The sequence below is a fragment of the Mustela lutreola genome, chromosome 3 (assembly GCF_030435805.1).
Source record: "Mustela lutreola isolate mMusLut2 chromosome 3, mMusLut2.pri, whole genome shotgun sequence".
In the NCBI taxonomy this organism is placed as follows: Eukaryota; Metazoa; Chordata; class Mammalia; order Carnivora; family Mustelidae; genus Mustela; species Mustela lutreola.
In genome coordinates this window covers 83,738,986-83,757,782 of record NC_081292.1, presented here as the reverse complement: position 1 = coordinate 83,757,782, position 18,797 = coordinate 83,738,986, and positions in this window count along the sequence as shown.

Below are 18,797 nucleotides of genomic sequence, written 5' to 3'. Positions count from 1 at the left end.
TAAAATTTGGAGATTATGAACTTTGAATTGTTTTGAACTAAAATGTAGCTCCAATATTAGAAACTAAAGGTTAAACAAAATAACAGCAGTTTCAGAACTGAGTGTACAAAATGGTTATATATATGTACATATATACATATATAATATACATTTTATATATATATACATACATATATATACATACTAAGAATAATTATAACAATGTAGTTACAAAAACAATTTATTAATATTAGATAATGTGGTAATACAGTATAAGAGAAGCACCAGAAGAATTATGAAAAACAGTAGAACTTAATTTCTGACTCTCCCAATGTAATCTTTTGTAAATTACTTACATTTGCCATCTTGTAGTTTACTTTTCTATAAAGCAGGAATAATAAGGCTTTAATATGATTCTTATGAGAATTGACTGAAATAGCCAATGTCTAGTCAATTGCAAACAATAGTTACTATGTACATTTTTGTTCTTTCTTACTTTAACTAATTAAAAATGAAATAAAATAAAATAAACTACACGAAAAATATTTTAAGGAACTTCATTTTCATGCAATAATCAATTTATTTTGTTAGGACAACTCAAAATTGTATAGTTTCTACACCTCCATTGAATTAAACTTCAACTTTCATAAATTAGTTTCAATTGTTTTAGAAGTATTTATATAACACCAAAATGCACACATATTTTAGAATTTTAAATATATTCTTAATAAATAGTTTTATGATGATGAATACTCAATGTAGTTTCTTAAGATGACCACTGCAATTTTACTTTTTATTATGATCATTTTAATTTAAAGTAGTGATAATAAAAATAACAGTTAATATTTATTGAGTGGGCTTTAACCCACAAAGTATACATTTATTATCCTAGTTGATCTTCACAACAATGCTAGCAAATAAGTACATTATTATTCCAATTTTACAGATCAATAAACTAAGGTTTAGGGAAACAAAGTAATTATTCTATACCATTCAATTAGTAAGTGGTAGAGCCAACCAAAACCTTGCTTTTTGTACCATAATTTTTACTAAAGTCACCAACTTAATTATAATAAAATTTGTAGACTTTCATATGAATACACATATGGGTGTATTTATTTTTAGTATAGATTAAATAATTGCTTGGGGAAATGCATATATACATATTATATAATCAATAATGAATGAAATAACAGTAAATTATTCTGTATATCCTGAAATCTATAGTTTAGGCACAGCAAGCCATGGGAACAACACTCACAAAGAATCTAAGGTAGAAAACAGGTTCAGTGTATTTGAGAAAATAAGAGTCAATGTGTTCAGCGCAAAATGGAAGATGTGATTGAGATGAAGCTTTGAAAGGTAACTATATTGCATGTGGTCTTATGCAGAATAGACTATGATAAATTTGGGTATCAAAAAAAAATTTGCATCTCATTTTACACAAAACAGTCTTATTTCTTATATGTTTATCAGCTGCAAGCAGTGTATGACAAAAAAGTTTTATTTGTTGGGAAAATGTGTTCTTTTGGAGATGAAGGATGACCTGTTCAAACAAAAAATGACAGTGTCCTTTCATCCTCCTAGTGATTCATCTAAATTTGGTGCCGATTAGAATAATTTAATGAAAAGGATGGAGGGAAGAATGGAAGATGAGAAAGAGTAGGAGAAAAAGAAAGAAAGGGATTAAGAAATTGAAAGACAGTTGATGAAAATGATTGGGAGAAAACATAATGATCAAAAAGCAAAGCCTTGAAAATACCAGCAGCTTCAAGAACAAAAGAAGGAATTAGTGTCATATGAGGAAGAAGGGGGTAAATCCCTTACTCTTAAACCAGGAAAGATAAATAAGTCAGGTACTGGCATAAGTTGATTCATAGAGTTGCTGCTAGAAAATAAGAGATATCCCTTCAATTTTATCAAGGGTTATGCAGTTATCCATAATGGGGAGTGAGGTGTGGTGGTGAGGGAGTTTGGGGAGTGAGGGCAGAGAAAGGTTATGAAAGACTTGTTTTGGTGAGAAGAAAGCCAAAGAGAAAAATGCTCAGAATAACAGAGTAAAGAACTTTAAAAACTCATTCCTACAAATAAAACACAGAACATTGGCAGTGTTATCATTCAACTTTTTCAGAAATCTTGAGATTAACCAAAGGCATAGAAAAATGCAAAAAATATATATTTTTTTAATATAATTTTTTATTTTTTATAAACATATATTTTTATCCCCAGGGGTACAGGTCTGTGAATCACCAGGTTTACACACTTCACAGCACTCACCAAAGCACATACCCTCCCCAATGTCAAAAATGCAAAAAATATTTATTCAAGAAAAAAACATTGAATATTGATAAGAATAGCAAGTTTTGTGGCTTCTTAACAAGCCCTATTAATCACTCCATAGATTCACTGTAGACTGGAAAACTAGCTGCAGCCTTACAGGCACAGCAACTATGAAAATCAATAGCCAACCAACCACTGGAGGATGTAAAATGGAGCTCCCCAAAAGCAACACCCCAGAGGATCTCACAGCTTGTCTTCATTTGATCCAACTCAGAGTTCACTTTGTATGAACATCCCTATCCTCAGGTAATTCATCAAAAATAATCAGTGCAAATGATTAACATCAGAGCTACTTAGGTAGCAATAGCAGACAGGGGTACCAAGAGGGTGAATAAAAATCTTAGAAGAAAAACTGGAACTAGGTCTGACATATTCATGAGAATCTAAAACATCATCTGTGTGTGCAGATGTGTGTATATGTTGAGAAAATTCCCAATAAGGCCCTGAACTCTCTCTGGCTAACCTTGAGGCCCTGTGCAAGCTGAAAGTGATGGCTAAAAGAACTGGAAACTGGAAATCACCTGTTGGAGTATTGAAAAATGAATCCAAAACACACCCAGGGCCACTTGGAAAAGACTGGGAGACACATTTATTCAAAGCATTTATAAATATCTAATCACTAAGCTAATTGAGCAGAGAATTTAACAATCACACCACGAAAAAGAATAGAGACTTATAAAATTGGTACAAGAGTCTAACTACAAAAACAAATAGGAGAATGACAACAACAACAAACAGCAATAACAATAAACCCTGGGGTGGAGCTGGAGGGTCTGATGTTCTCAATGAAAAAAAACTAGACAGGCAAAGTAGGAAAGTATGGTCTCTATACAGATAAGTTAAAAGTGGTCAATAGAAACTGTCCCTGAGGAAACCCAGACATTGTACTTACTGGACAAAGCTTTGGATCAGTAATTATAAATATGGTCAAAGAAGAAAGGAAGGGAGGAGTAAGATGGTGGAGTAGTAGTAGACCTAAATTTTGTCTGGTCCCAGGAATTCAGTGAGATAGTTTATCAAACCATTCTGAACACCTACAAACTCAACAGGAGATCAAAGAAAATAATAGCAGCAATTCTATGAACAGAAGAGTGACCACTTTCTGGAAGGTAGGACATATGGAGAAGAGAGTCCAATTTGGGAAGATAGACTGCCAGTGGAGGAGGCCTCCATCAGCTGGCTTCCAGAAAGTGACAGAGCTACAGAGCACAAAGTCAGAAGTTTTAGAAACCTGCTCCACTGAGAAATAACACTACTGTGGCTAAGCAGGGGCAGAACCCTTGCTGCAACACTGTGGTCTCTGGACCCTCAGTTCACAGAGGGGCTGAAGGTGCCTGAGTCTGGCAGAGCTCCCAGGTATTGGAGCAGGGAAGCTGAATGCAAAGACAGAGCTGAGAAGAGCTCCCTAGTTCTGGGTTGCATGAGCCATGATCCCCAGCACAGTCAAGCCCCTGTTCTTTGAACTGGGACCCAACAAGTGGCAGATCTGGGCATACCCCTTCTTTCCTCCACAGGGAGGAGCAGCACAGGAGTGTGCTGCAGGAATCTTCTGGGTTTGGAGACTCCAAACAGGGTCAGATACCAGAGATAGTAATGCTTGTCACAGACCAGGTGAACATAGAGTGCAGCTAGAGATGAAGGAGAAAGGAAACAAGAGGCAGTACAGACTGCCAGGGACCTAATCAATATGGACATTACTAAGATCCAAACTAGAGTAAGGAATGACAATTATAAAGATACTAGTTGGGCTAGATAAAATCACAGAAGATACTAGAGAATCACTTTCTGGAAAAATAAAAGACCTAAAATCTAACCAATTTGAAATCAAAAAGGCTATTAATGAGGTGCAATAAAAAATGGTAGCTCTTACTGCTAGGATAAATAAAGCAGAAGAGAGAATTTGTGATATAGAAGACCAAATGATGGAGAATAAAAAGCTGAGAAAAATAGAGATAAACAATTACTGGATCATGAGGACGGAATGTGAGAGATAAGTGATACCATAAGATGAAACAATATTAGGATAATTGGGATCCCAGAAGTAGAAGAAAGAGAGAGGGTTGCAGAAGGTATATTGGAACAAATTATCACAGATGCCTTCACTAATTGGAGAAGGAAACAGACATCAAAATCCTGGAGACACAGAGAACACCCCTCAAAATAAAAAAAAGTAGGTCAACATCTCGTCATCTAATAGAAAGCAATACTTACAAGTCTCAGAGATAAAGTGAAAATCCTGAAAGCAGTTTGGGACAAGACATCTGTAACCTAGAATGGTAGAAATATTAGACTGGCATCAGACTTATCCACAGAGATTGATAGGCCAGAAAAGACTGGCATGATATATTCAGGGAACTAAATAAAAAAAAAAATGCAGCCAAGAATACTATATCCAGCTAGGCTGTCATTGAAAATAGAAGGAGTAATAAAAAGCCTCCAGGACAAATAAAAATTTAAAAAAATTGCAAACACCAAACCAGCCCTACAGAAAATATTGAAAGGGATCTTCTAAGCAAAGAGAGAGCCTAAAAGTAACAGACCAGAAACAGAGACAATCTACAGTAACTGTCACCTTACAGGAAATACAATGGCACTAAATTCATGTCTTTCAATAGTTACCCTGAATGTAAAAGGGATAAATGCACCAATCAAAAGACACGGGGTATCAGAATGGATAAAAACACAACCCATCAATACTCTGTCTACAAAAACAAAACAAAACAAAACAAAAATAAACAAACAAAAAATACCCCCTCATTTTAGACCCCAAAACACTTTCAGATTTAAAGTGAGGGGAATGGAAAACCATTTACCAGGCCAGTGAACATCAAAAGAAAGCTGGGGTTGCAATCCTTATATCAGACAAATTAGATTTTAAACCAGAGTATAAAAAGAGATGAAAAATACACTATACCGTGCTTAAAGGGTCTGTACAAAAAGAATATCTAACAAATTTAAATATCTATGCCCCTAGTATGGGAATAGACAATTATGTAAGCCAATTAAAAACACAATCAAAGAAACAGATCAACAATAATACAATAATAATAGGGGACTTTAACACCCCCTCACTGAAAGGGACACATCACCTAAGATAAAGATCAGCAAGGAAATAAAGTTTTTAAATGACACATTGGACCAGATGGACATCACAGATATATTGAGAACATTCCATCCTAAAGCAGCAGAGCAGCAGAATACAAGTTCTTCTCTAGTGCATGAAACATTCTCCAGAATAGATCATATCCTGGGTCACAAATCAGGTCTCAACTGGTGCCCTGCACATTTTCAGACCACAGTGGTTTGAAACTTGAACTCAATAGCAAGAGGAAAGTTGGAAGAAACTCAAATACATGGAAGCTAAAGAGCAACATACTAAATAATGAATAGATCAACCAGGTTATTAAAGAAGAATTAAAGCAATTCATGGACACAAAAGATAATGAAAATAAAATGGTTCAAAATCTTTGGGATGCGGCAAAGGTAGTCCTAAGAGGAAAGTATATAGCAATATAGGCCTTTCTCAAGAAACAAGAAAGGTCTTAAATACACAATCTAACCCTACACCTATAGGAGCTGGAGAAAGAACAGCAAAGAAAGCCTAAGCCCAACAAGAGAAGAAAACTAATAAAGATCAGAGCAGAAATCAATGAAATAGAAACCAAAAGAACAGTAGAACAAATCAACAAAACTAGGAGCTGGTTCTTTGAAGGAATTAATAAGATGGATGAATCCCTGTCCAGACCTATCAAAAAGAAAAGAGAAAGGACACAAATTAATTAAATCATGAATGAAAGATGAGAGATCACAACCAACACCCAAGAAATACAAACAATTATAAGAACATAACATGAGCAACTATACACCAGTAAATTTGATGATCTGGAAGAAATGGATGCATTCCTAGAGACCTATAAACCACCAAAACTGAAGCAGAAAGAAATAGAAAGCTTGAACAAACCCATGACCAGTAAGGAGATTGAAGCAGTCATCAAAATTCTCCCAACAAACAAGAGCCCAGGGCCAGATGGCTTCTAGGGGAATTCTACCAAACATTTAAAGAAGAATTAATACCTATTCTCCTGAAACTGTTCCAAAAATTAGAAATGGAAAGAAAACTCCTAAACTCATTTTATGAGGCCAGCATTACCTTGATCTCAAAACCAGACAAAGACCCCATCAAAAAGGAGAATTACTGACCAATACTCCTGATGAACATGGATGCAAAAATGCTCACCAAAATACTAGCCAATAGGATCCAACAGTACATAAAAGGATTATTCACCACAACCGAGTGGGATTTATTCCTGGACTAAAAGGTTGGTTCAACAACGGCAAATCAATTAATGTGATGAAATGAACAAGAACCATATGATACATTCAATAGATGCTGAAAAAGCATGTGACAAAGTACATCATCCTTTCTTGATCAAAACCCTTCACAGTGTAGGCAGAGAGGGTACATACCTCAATATCATAAAAACTATCTATGAAAAACCCGCAGTGAATAACATTCTCAATGGGGAAAAACTAAGAGCTTTCCCCCTAAGGTCAGGAATATGGTAGGGATGTCCACGATCACCACTGCTATTCATTATACTTCTAGAAGTCTTTTTTTTTTTTTAATACATTTTTTTTTAAAGATTTTATTTATTTATTTGACAGAGATCACAAGTAGGCCGAGAGGCAGGCAGAGAGAGAGAGAGAGAGGAGGAAGCAGGCTCCCCGCTGAGCAAAGAGCCCGATGCGGGACTCGATCCTGGGACCCCGAGATCATGACCTGAGCTGAAGGAAGTGGCTTAACCCACTGAGCCACCCAAGCGCCCACTTCTAGAAGTCTTAACCTCAACAATCAGACAACAGAAAGAAATAAGATATATCCAAATTGGCAAAGAAGTCAAACTCTCAGTCTTTGCAGATGATATGATACTTTATGTGGAAAATCCAAAAGACTCTACCTCAAAACTGGTAGGACTCATACAGGAATTCGGTGAAGTGTCAGATTATAAAATCAATGCACAGAAATCAGTTGCATTTCTATACAACAAAAGCAAGACAGAAGAAAGAGAAATTAAGGATTAATTACAATTGCACCCATTTATCCCTAGGTATTTTATGATACCTAGGAATAAATAAGATACCTAAGAATAAATCTAACCAAAGAGACAATGAATCTCTTCTCAAGAAACTATAGCATACTCATGAAAAATTTTTTAAAAATGAGGAAAACACAAAGAAATGGAAAAATATTCCATGCTCATGGATTGGAAGAACAAATATTGTGAAAACATCTATGCTACCTAAAGCAATCTACATGTTTAGCACAATCCCTACCAAAATATCATCAACCTTTTTCAAAGAAATGGAATATTCTGAAAATTTATATGGAACCGGAAAAGACCACAAATAGCCAGAGGAATGTTGAAAAAGAAAACCAAGGTTGGTGGCATCACAATATCAGACTTCCAGGTCTATTATAAAGCTGTCATCATCAAGACAATATGGTACTGGCACAAAAACAGACACATAGATCAATGGAACAAAATAGAGAACCCAGAAATAGGTCCTCAACTCTATGGTCAACTAATCTTCAACAAAGCAGGAAAGAATGTCCAGTGGAAAAAAAGACAGTCTCTTCAACAAATTTTGTTGAGAAAATTGGACAGCCACATGCAGAAGAATGAAACTGGACCATTTCCTTATACTACACACAAAAATAGACTCTAAATGGATGAAAGCCCTCAATGGGAGACAGGAATCCATCAAAATCCTAGGGGAGAAAACAGGCAGCAATGTCTTCAACCTCAGTCATGGCAACTTCTTCCTAGAAATATCACCAAAGGCATGGGAAGCAAGGGCAAAAATGCACTATTGGTACTTCATTAAGATCAAAAGCTTTTGCACAGCAAAACCAACGTCAACAAAACCAAAGACAACTGACAGAGTGGGAGAAGATATTTGCAAATGACATATCAGATAAAGGGATAGTATCCAAAATCTATAAAGAACTTATCAAACTCAAAACCCAAAGAACAAATGATCCAATCAAGAAATGGGCAGAAGTGATGAACAGATATTTCTGCAAGAAAGACATCCAAATGAGCAACAAACACATCAAAAAGTGCTCAACATCACTCAGTATCAGGGAAATACATATCATATTAGTAATTAAATGTATATGTAAATGGACAACACATCAATCAAAAAGTAGAGACTGGCAAATGAATAGATGATTCAACTGTATGCTGTCTACAGAAGATGCTGACTGACAAAAAATAAATATGTTGAAAATAAATATATGTGTGTATATATACATATGTATAAAGAAAAGAAAGAAGGAGAGAAGTAAAAAATTCCACAATAATAGTTAAAGTCTTAGGTATTCCAATGTGAATAATGGATAACAAACCTAGGCAAAAAATCAAGAAGGAGAGAGAAGACGGGAACAATAATAAAAAGCAGTTAGAATGAGACAGTTGTGAACATCTCATGCAACAGCATAGTGCACTTTCTTCTTAAGTACATATGAAATATTCCACATATGTTAGACCATTAAGTAAGCCCAAAAAATTGAAAATAATTCAGATCATATCCAGCATTTCTTCCAGCCACAATGAAATAAAATTGAACATGAGGAAATTCGGAAAATTCATAAATATGTATAAATTAACACACTCGTAAATAACAAATGAAGTGATAAACTGCAGTGGAAATTGAAGTTTATTTTGAGATGAATTGAAATGAGAAAAAATGTAGAAGTTATAATTTCAAAGGGCCTTATGCACCCACGTTATAAAATTAAAGTTTTCAAATCAATATCCTACTCAGTTATCTCTAAAAATTTGGATTAAAAAATCAAACTAATTCCCAAGCAACAGAAGGAAAGAAATAACAATGATTAGGGTGAAAGGAAGTGAAATTTTAAAAATAAATAAATAAATAAAGGGAGTTAAAAAACAAAAGTTACTTCTTTTTTTTTTTTTAATTTTATTAACATATAATGTACTATTTGTTTCAGGGGTACAGGTGTGTGAATCATCAGTTTTACACAATTCACAGCCCTCACCATAGCATGTACCCTCCCTAACTAATGTCCATTGCTCAGGCAAAAGTTACTTCTTAAAATACATAGCCACCAAAATATAACTGACAAAACTTTAGCTAGGCAGAATGGGAAAGGAGAGAATACCTCAATAAATCAAGAATGAGAGAGAAGACATCTCTACCAGGCTTATAGAAAGGAAAAAAGACTAAAAAATACTGTGAACAAATGCATGCTAACAAATTAGAAAGAAAGAAATTCCCAGAAGGACACAAATCTCCAAAACTGACTCAGAAATATTAGAAAATCTGAACAGAAATATAAAAAGCAAAAAGCTTGAATTGGTAATAAAAATTTTTCTGATGAATAAAAACTCAGTCTCATTTGCCTTTCTTGGTGAACTCTGTTAAATATTTAATGAATTAACCATAATCCTTCATAAAAGCATGAAAGTATCAAAGGGAACATTTTCCACCTTATTCCATGTTGCCAGTAATACATAGATACCAGAACCAGACAAAAACATTAAGGATAAATCTATATTCTGGTCTGTTTTGTGTATATAGATGGAAACATCATCAGTGAAAGGCTAGTAAACTTAATCTGGCAACATCTAAACAAGATTAGGTACCAAGTGAGTCTTATCCCAAGAATACAAGATAAGTTAACATGTGAGCATCAATGAATGTCATACACTATATTAACAGATCAAAGGGCAAAAACTTCATGACCCTATCAATAGATGCAGAAATATCCTGTGACCAAAGCCCACATTCTTTTTTTTTTTTTTAAGATTTTATTTATTTATTCAACAGAGAGAGAGAGAGACAGTGAGAGAGGGAACACAAGCAGGGGGAGTAGGAGAGGAAACACAAGCAGGGGGAGTAGGAGAGGGAAAAACAGGCTTCCTGAGGAGCAGGGAACCCGGTGCAGGGCTCAATCCCAGGACCCAGGGATCATGATCTGAGCCGAAGGCAGATGCTCACCGACTGAGCCACCCAGGTGGCCCCCCACATTCTTTTATAACAAAATATATATTAAAATAGGAAAAAAAATTAAGAACATAAAAAAAAAAAACTTCATCGACTTCATGAAAGGCCTCTATAAAAAATCCATAGCTAACATCATGCTTAATGAGAAAGATTAAAAGCTTTCTCCTGTGATCATGATCATCATGCAGCAGAGAGTGTGTGGAGTGCATGACCTCCAAAGATAAGTGTTTCTCCTAAATAAAACATTCATTGCCTGGATGAGTGTATTGAGCTGTAACAAGAATCTGGATATTTTCAACCCAGAAACCTTAAAGTGGCCCCCTTTTTCCGGACTCTCCTTCTTTGGTTTTATACCATTTTCATCCAGGGAGGCTTGTGTTTATTAAATCTTCTTTAGCAAGACACTATGAATTCCCACAAACAGAGATTTACTATATGACCTAGCAAGTCCATCCCTAAGAATATGCTCAAGAGACTTATAAACATGTCACTACAAATGTGTACATTAATATTTATATACTATTATTCATAAATGTCCCAAATGGAAACAAATCAAATACCCACTAAGTGTTGAATAAATAAATAAAATGTATATTCACATAATGGATTATATCAATAATAAGGAATTAAATAGTGATACGTGCTATAAATAGATGAACCTTAAACATTATGGTAAGTGAAAGAAACCAGTCACATGTTAAATGGTTTCATTGGTATGAAATGCATAGACTAGGCAAATCCATAGGGACTGATTATGTATTAGTCACTAGGGAAGTGGGGAAGTGGGAAGAATGTCTAATAACTACCAGTTTCTTTGGGAGTGATAAAAAAAATTCCAAAATTACGTGTGATGGTTGCACAATTGGGTAAATATGCTAAAACTACCAAACTGTACACTTTGAAAGAGAAGAGTGAATTTTAAGGTATATTACTTATATATCAATAAAACCATTAGAAAGAGAAAGAAAGGAAGAGAATGAGGAACGAAGAAACCAGGGAGATTCATGGTAGGATATCTAGACAATGTTAAATCTCCATTTGATATACTCTATCATTAATTTAATATATAGGGAGTCACCATAACTATGTACTTTTCCAAAATGTATGCTCAAGTGTGCATATGCTTCTTTGGAGAAAGTCAACTGCTAGGCTAATCACAATATTTATTTTCAATTTTTAATGACAGTGAAATATTGGGAAAGAGTTCTGAGGGCATTTGCAAGCAATTATTGTAATAACAGACCAGGGAATCTGAGTGATGGTAAGAGAGAAAAGAAGAGAGGAAATGTGAATAATAGAAAGAACTTGGGTCATGAACTGGGAATATTGAAGTCAATAGATGTTTGCAGTTGGGATAATTTGCAATGGAAATGAAAAGATAAGAGATGGTGATTGGTTAGTAGAAGCCTTGGAATTAGTAATTTTGGGCTGATGTCATTTGTGGCATGGGCTATATCCCAGCTGTGAACATGAGCAGTCTGCTGATATAAAGTGAAGAGATCACAGGATATGTGATCAATGAAATGAGATCCTGCATTTTGAATGAACTTCCCTCAGGCTGTTATTTTCAATGAAGTGTCAGCAGAAGTTGAAATACAGTAGCCAGGTGCTAATTAAAAAAAAAAAAAAGTGACAATTATGAGTTCTGAAGATGGAATCGAAGGAAAGTAAGCATGATGGTAAATAGTGAAATAATAAACCTTAAATAAGCATGAAATTTTTGGAAGACTGTGCAGTGGGTAAGATTTCAAATGTGAGAACAGGTAAATAAAAGGACATTTATGTCACCTCGTGACATTGAAATGCATGGGCAATGAAGAAAGAAAGATTAAAGAAGCTTTGAGGTAAGACCAGTTTTCACATGAAGGAATAGAGTAGAGGCAATGTTGTGAGAGAGGTGGGGATATAAAAGAGATTGCAGATTAGAGAGCACAATATCCAAAGAATATAACATATTTCTAATGAAAGAGAAAGATGCAATGGAGGATATTCAGCAGGTTATATGTGGGTTCTGGGATGAAACAGCACTGCAACGGATAAGAGTATGGACGATAATGGGTAGCCACAGATGTTTGCATCCAAAGTGTAGAGGAGAGTGAGGTTTGATGCAATCAATTATTCTGAAAATATCTTAGAGGAAGGTGAAATTGATGAAAGAAGATAAGATTTAAAAATGTTTAGTCAATTTAAACTCGGGTAGGTCATTGGCGATTGTCAAGAACTTCTGAAATTTATTCTGATGAAGTGAAACTGTCCACAACATATTGGGGGAGAAGGTCATATCCTAAATCCAAATCACTTTTATTTACAGAATCTCAACTTCTTACTTGCTCACTTGATAATTTGATAACCGGGGGTTTGCCTGGTAGTTGTGTATATTTCCTTTGCTCTAGAAGCAGAATGGTAAGAAATATTCTAAGGAATGGGGGGAGATTATCCCTAATGCATGTTATCTTTCTTGTAATGTTACATTGTTAAGTTTTTGTCATTATTAGTGCTAAATTAGTTATTTTTATATAATCATGCTTCATTAACTTAAATCTACAGCATAGGATTTACTGTGTTACTGTATAGAGACAATTCAAATGCTTATTCAAGGGTTGTGTCTTCCATTGGTATTGTGCTACTAAGTAATATTGTGACAATAGAAAATGCAACTGCTCTTTTTGTCTTCATTTTTGACAAATGGAAAATACAGAGTTTATTGTAGATAATCTCTGACTCTTTTGTGATATGACTATGTGTACATATATTTATGTGTGAGTGAGATTGTGTGTGCATGGATGTGTGTGTGTGTGTTTGAGATGGAGAGAACAGAGAATATTACATTTTTCCCTATTAGCAACATGCTGAGAAATATTTATGTATCATTTCCCATATTTTCATTCACATTGAGTGCAGACGAAGGAATCAAAGGATACACAGGAATGAATATCAAATACTTGACACATACACAGACATACTTAGGTTTCTTTTTCTAATGATAACTGTGAATGAAAGAAATGTTCCTGATAGTTTCATTGTTGACATTATCATAAAGAGCTTTCTGGGCCTGTTACGTGGTTGAAACACTTGAATTGTTTTGAAACATGGGTTCATAATGCCTGACATTATTTATTTGCTATGCACTGAAGTAAATTTATTTTTTTTCTCTCTTGACAACTTAAATTTCAGTATTGTGGGAGAAAAGATTTAGTAATCACTTAAGCAACTTAGTTTCCTGACTTAAAATAACACTTTTGGCACAGCACAACCAAGGAGTTGTGATTGCTTGTGCATCCTGAAGTATATTATACTATCATTTTCCCAATAAATAAAATGTCCTTAGTTTGTGAAGAAGAATGATTTTTAGACATATAGTTTTAAAGTCCAGGTTTTATACACACACACACACAAACACATCTGTGTGTGTGTGTGTATAAAATCAGTCAGAAAAACTGTTATCAAAACTGTTTTAGATAATATAACATGAACTATCATTTGTCTTTCCCTCATGATAACATTTTTTATACATATATGTAACCCAATTTTTGGAGTTTGAACATGGGAACATCATCTGTGAATCTTTGCAGTAGCCAAAGTTAATGTGTTGGAAACAAATAAACGAAGTGACCGGAAAAAGAGTCAAAGGGTCTCAGCTCAAGAGCAGTGTTATTGCCCAGAGTCAATGAGATCTTCAGTCTACTAGTTAAGGATCATCTGGGGTGACAGAGCTTAGCCATGTGGAGCCCTTGCTATACTCCTGGAGTGTCTCTAATGAAGAACCTTTGGCAGATTCTGCATTCTAACCCCCAGTGACCTCAGTTTAGGGGATGAGTGGAAGGAGTGCTTTCTTAGTCCTGCCAAGAACAAAGTTTGTCAGCTGTTTTCTGGGATGAGTAGTTAGAAGGAATTTTGTGCAAAATGAAAGACAATTCTTATGATTTTGATTTTTATTTCTCTTCATTTTTTTGCACTCTCATAACCACTTTTTTTTTCCACAAGAAATAAACAAAAAAGGATATAGAAATCAGTGGAGAACTGTAAGGGCTTGTGGAAATCTCAGTAACTCAAGTCACATGAATCCTTTCTCTATTTTTGTTCTCAGTTAGGGAATGCATATATGTATACATATATGATTCCTTGTACAATTTCTCATTTCTCAGCCTTCACACCCCTCAAGAACAAAGATCCTAGTCAGACTATTACTTTTCTGCAGCCTCTTCCAAGCCTCCTGGAATTCCAAATACAAATGTCTTGTCTTCATTTTCCTGGCTGATATTCATGTTTGATGTATATAAAGGACTTATTCTTCAAATTCCTTTCTCCCTCTGAGTTTTCATGAAGCCAGTATAAGATTATGTAAGATGAATTATAATCTTAGGGCCATGGCACTGCCTGGCTTCAGAGAATCTCACATAAGCCACTACTTTAGGCCATAGGATCAGAAAAACACATTTTATTTGTCGTAATAAAAGATAGTTTAAGGAGGATATGTTCTTACAAGTCATAGATCTTTTAGTCAACTCTAGCTGCACCAGAAGAACAGTGTGACACTGTTCTTCTATATCAATGTGGATGAATAAAAGACTCTTCTATAACCTTCCAAGCCCCTTCTTCTCAGATCCCATACCTAGTGTTTCTCCCACATTTCTGCTTTCATCATTTCCTAACCCTATATTAGGGTCTTTGTAGACTGTTTTCTTGGTTTCTCTGGCTTGTATGCCTTCTTTCCCAATCTTGGTTTAACAAACTCCTACACATTTTTTTCACACAAGAGTTATTTCAGAAAGCCTTCTGTGATTCTCTATGGGCAGAGCTACCCATCATTACCCCCTTTGCAAACAAATAAAGGAATATCATTTGTAAATATAATGTTGGAACTCAGTTCCCTGGAAAACACATTCTGAGGTAGAGGTTTACACTCAGGAGGTTTAGCTGAGACCACTGTCATGACACCTGAAAGGAAATGATGGAAGCTTAATTGGGTGGTGAATGAAGCTGAACTAGGATGCAATTGCACTGGAGCACCTTGTTGGTCCTAGAAGGAACTATGGAGCTTATTTGGCTTTTAAGAGTTGTCTTAAATACAAGCAAAGAGATCAGCCTTTGTATTTGCACACTGGTCTTTGAATACTGACCGTGTGTGGAGGAGAACATGAAGTGAGTCAAGAAAGGGCCCTATGGCAGTGCCAAGAGCAATTCTTAAGCAAGGACCTGACTGTGAGACATCAGCAGCTAATAATCTTGGAAGAAGGGTTGGAGGGCAAAACGCACTACAGCCCATTGTGGTGGAACCCAGATCCATTTGCCTCATATAGAACCTCTTTCTTCTTGGAGAACAGCTTTCCCTTCCAAGACAAGTATTCATGATATAATCTATGCACACTTGATCTTGGAGAAACTCACAATCAGCCTCCATTCTAACCATACTAGATTCACTTTATCTTCAGCTAGTATTTTTTCTAGTTAAGATAGATTAACTTGTTGAGTGACCTGGACCCTCATTCTCAAGTGATCTGAAATGTTGGCCATTATGTTTTCTCAGGGTGTCATTGCTTCACTTGTTCACTTGTCGAATATGGACAACAAGTTCTACAAGATTTCTTACTGGACCACTTGGGTACCAAGTGTATTCTTCCCCACTTTCATTACATAATGACAACTCTATGTTCCCCTAATGATCACTGTCTATTATGCCAGCCAGGATGGTAACTTCTGTCTTTGCTTGCTAATTTCTTGATATATAAAAAGCCTGAATTGACCTTTGTAGAATCAATTGTTCTACATTAAAAGGACTCTTGCTATGCACCCTAGGGGAAGCATTCCCTTTCCTGGAAGAAATATGCACTATTCATGCATTTTCCAGTGTTTTGGGTAGAGAAATGATTCAGTAAACTTCTGAATGGATCATGCTGTACAAAGATTAAAAAATTATTATAAGAGAACATTCTAAAATTGGTGGTAATACTCCAACATCTATCAGTAATTATGTCTATAATATCATAGAACATTTTAAATAAGTTCTTTTTCTCCTCATGGAATACTGTTACATGACACTGAACGTATATAATTAAATATTTTTTTTTACTGTTGTTTTATTTTCCCTTTTTAAATATAGTAACCAGAGACAGATTTTATTAATAATAGTGCAGAAAATAAATGTTCATGTTCAGAACACACAAGTCCTTCTCTCCTTGCTATCCAAGCACCTATGCATTAAGTGAGAAATTTGAACATAAAGCTCAGGGATTTGTCATATTATCCATATTAGTTTGACTGTGTAGCCATAGACAAAATGCAAGTAAAACTGCAAGTTAACCCAAAAGTTTAATTTGTAGAATGATTATTTTTAGTGATATGCCCAGAATAATTTGGATGCCATTGAGCAGTGAGTGAGTATAACATTGGTGGAAGGTAGATATCTTACTGTGGATAGAATAAGATAAATATAGTTGGGTGAAGATGAAGGAAATCATGTGGTATTGACTGGAATTAGAATTGTCAATATAAACATGTACTTTAGAAAAATGCTAATTCCTTTGTGTCAGACTTAGTAAGTCACAGTAGACTAATGTTTCTGGTACAAGAGATGAGAGAAGTTGGATAAAATGCAAAAAAGAAGAGATTATGCTGAGTGAAGTAAGTCAAGCAGAGAGAGTCAATTATCATATGGTTTCACTTATTTGTGGAGCATAAGAAATAACACAGAGGACATGGGGAGATGGAGAGGAGAAGAGAGTTGAGGGAAATTGGAGGGGGAGATGAACCATGAGAGACTATGGACTCTGAAAAACAATCTGAGAGTTTTGAAGGGGCAGAGTGTGGGAAGTTAGATGATCCTGGTGGTGGGTATTATGGAGGGCACGTTTTGCTTGGAGCATTGGTGTGGTGCATAAACAATGAATTCTGGTACACCAAAAATAAATTAAAAAGATTAGCAGTGCCTGGGTGGCTCAGTGCGTTAAGCCTCTGCCTTTGGCTCAGAGTCCTGGGATCGAGCCCCGCATTGGGCTCTCTGCTCAGCAAGAAGCCTGCTTTCCCCTCTCTCTCTGCCTGCCTCTCTGCCTACTTGTGATCTCTGTCTTTCAAATAAATAAAATCTTTAAAAAAAATTAAAAAGATTAAAAAAATAAAACTGCAGAACGTATATTGTAAGGGCATCATAAACTAGAAGAAACAATGATTGGGTAAACAGCAACTCAAGAAGAGATGTGGTAATTTGGTATTACCTATTTATTACCTAGTTATGTTTCTGCTCTAGAAATGTTCTTATTCTTGGTGTGGACAAAAGAGAAAGTTTCTGATGGGGGAAAAAATCAGTAAACTGTTTGTATTCATGAAGGATGGCTATTTACATATTAAAACGCAGGGTTTCAACAACATGATAGATTTTCCCTGGAACACTTGCTGAGCAGAGGGGCTATACAGAAGTCCAGAGAATTATGCTGAAAACTTCTAAATGGCAGACTAAAATTTCCTGAAGTCCAATCATGTGCTCAGACATAACCTTTTTCTCCTTCTTAAGACATTAGTCAGATTTTAAGCTACATATAATAGGAAGGTAGAGAACCAGATTGGAGTATATGAAGCCAGAAGTGGTTCTCCCAGAGTCCTACATGGTTGAGGAGCACAAGGCTTTTAATCAAAAGCCAGAAAGACCCTGATCAGAGCCAAGTTAGCGCATCTTACATAAATTGGAAACAAAAGTTGCCCCCAATAAAGTCTTGATTGAAGTGAAATGATCAACCCCTTACCTTATCTTTACCTTCTTTACTATAATGAGTTTGGAATCTCAAGAATTCTATATATTATGTTTAGCCTGCAGTCAAATGTACCAGATATATTTAGAGGCAAAAAATTACCTCCCCCTGAGAGAGAGAGAAAAGAAAACAGCATAGTCACATCATGATTCAGTTACTGAATCAACAGGCCCCTAGAAAGCTTTCCAATTGTAATCTGTAATCTGTAATCTGAAACCAGGCCCAATTCGTGGAGGGCAGCGATATATCAAAGAAACAGGCCACTCCACCTGTGTAAGTGGCAGATTTAATGTATCAGACTTATATAGGAAGCTTTTCTTATGTGGCAGCTAGACTGGTAGATCTTCTCACCCAACATCTTAATCTTAAATTTATATGGAAGCCTTAACTGGGTTCAGTCATGTACGCTGGCCAAATGTTCTTCACTTCACCATCCCTAGGTAGTGTCCTTGGAGAAGCCTCTGTGAGCAGGAAAGACAAGCCAAACCCACATTCCAAGGACAGGAGTGAAGATGAGGGTCCTCGAATTGCTAGGATCCAGCTCACAGTCAAGGATCTTCTCCAACACCAAAATACTGAATTTACAAGCAAACAAGTGCTATACCATCTAAGACTATGGTACTCTGATTCACAACTCTATAGCTGCCAGACCAGGATACTGAAATACAAACTCTGCAGTAGCCAGTCCGGCAAACAAAACCA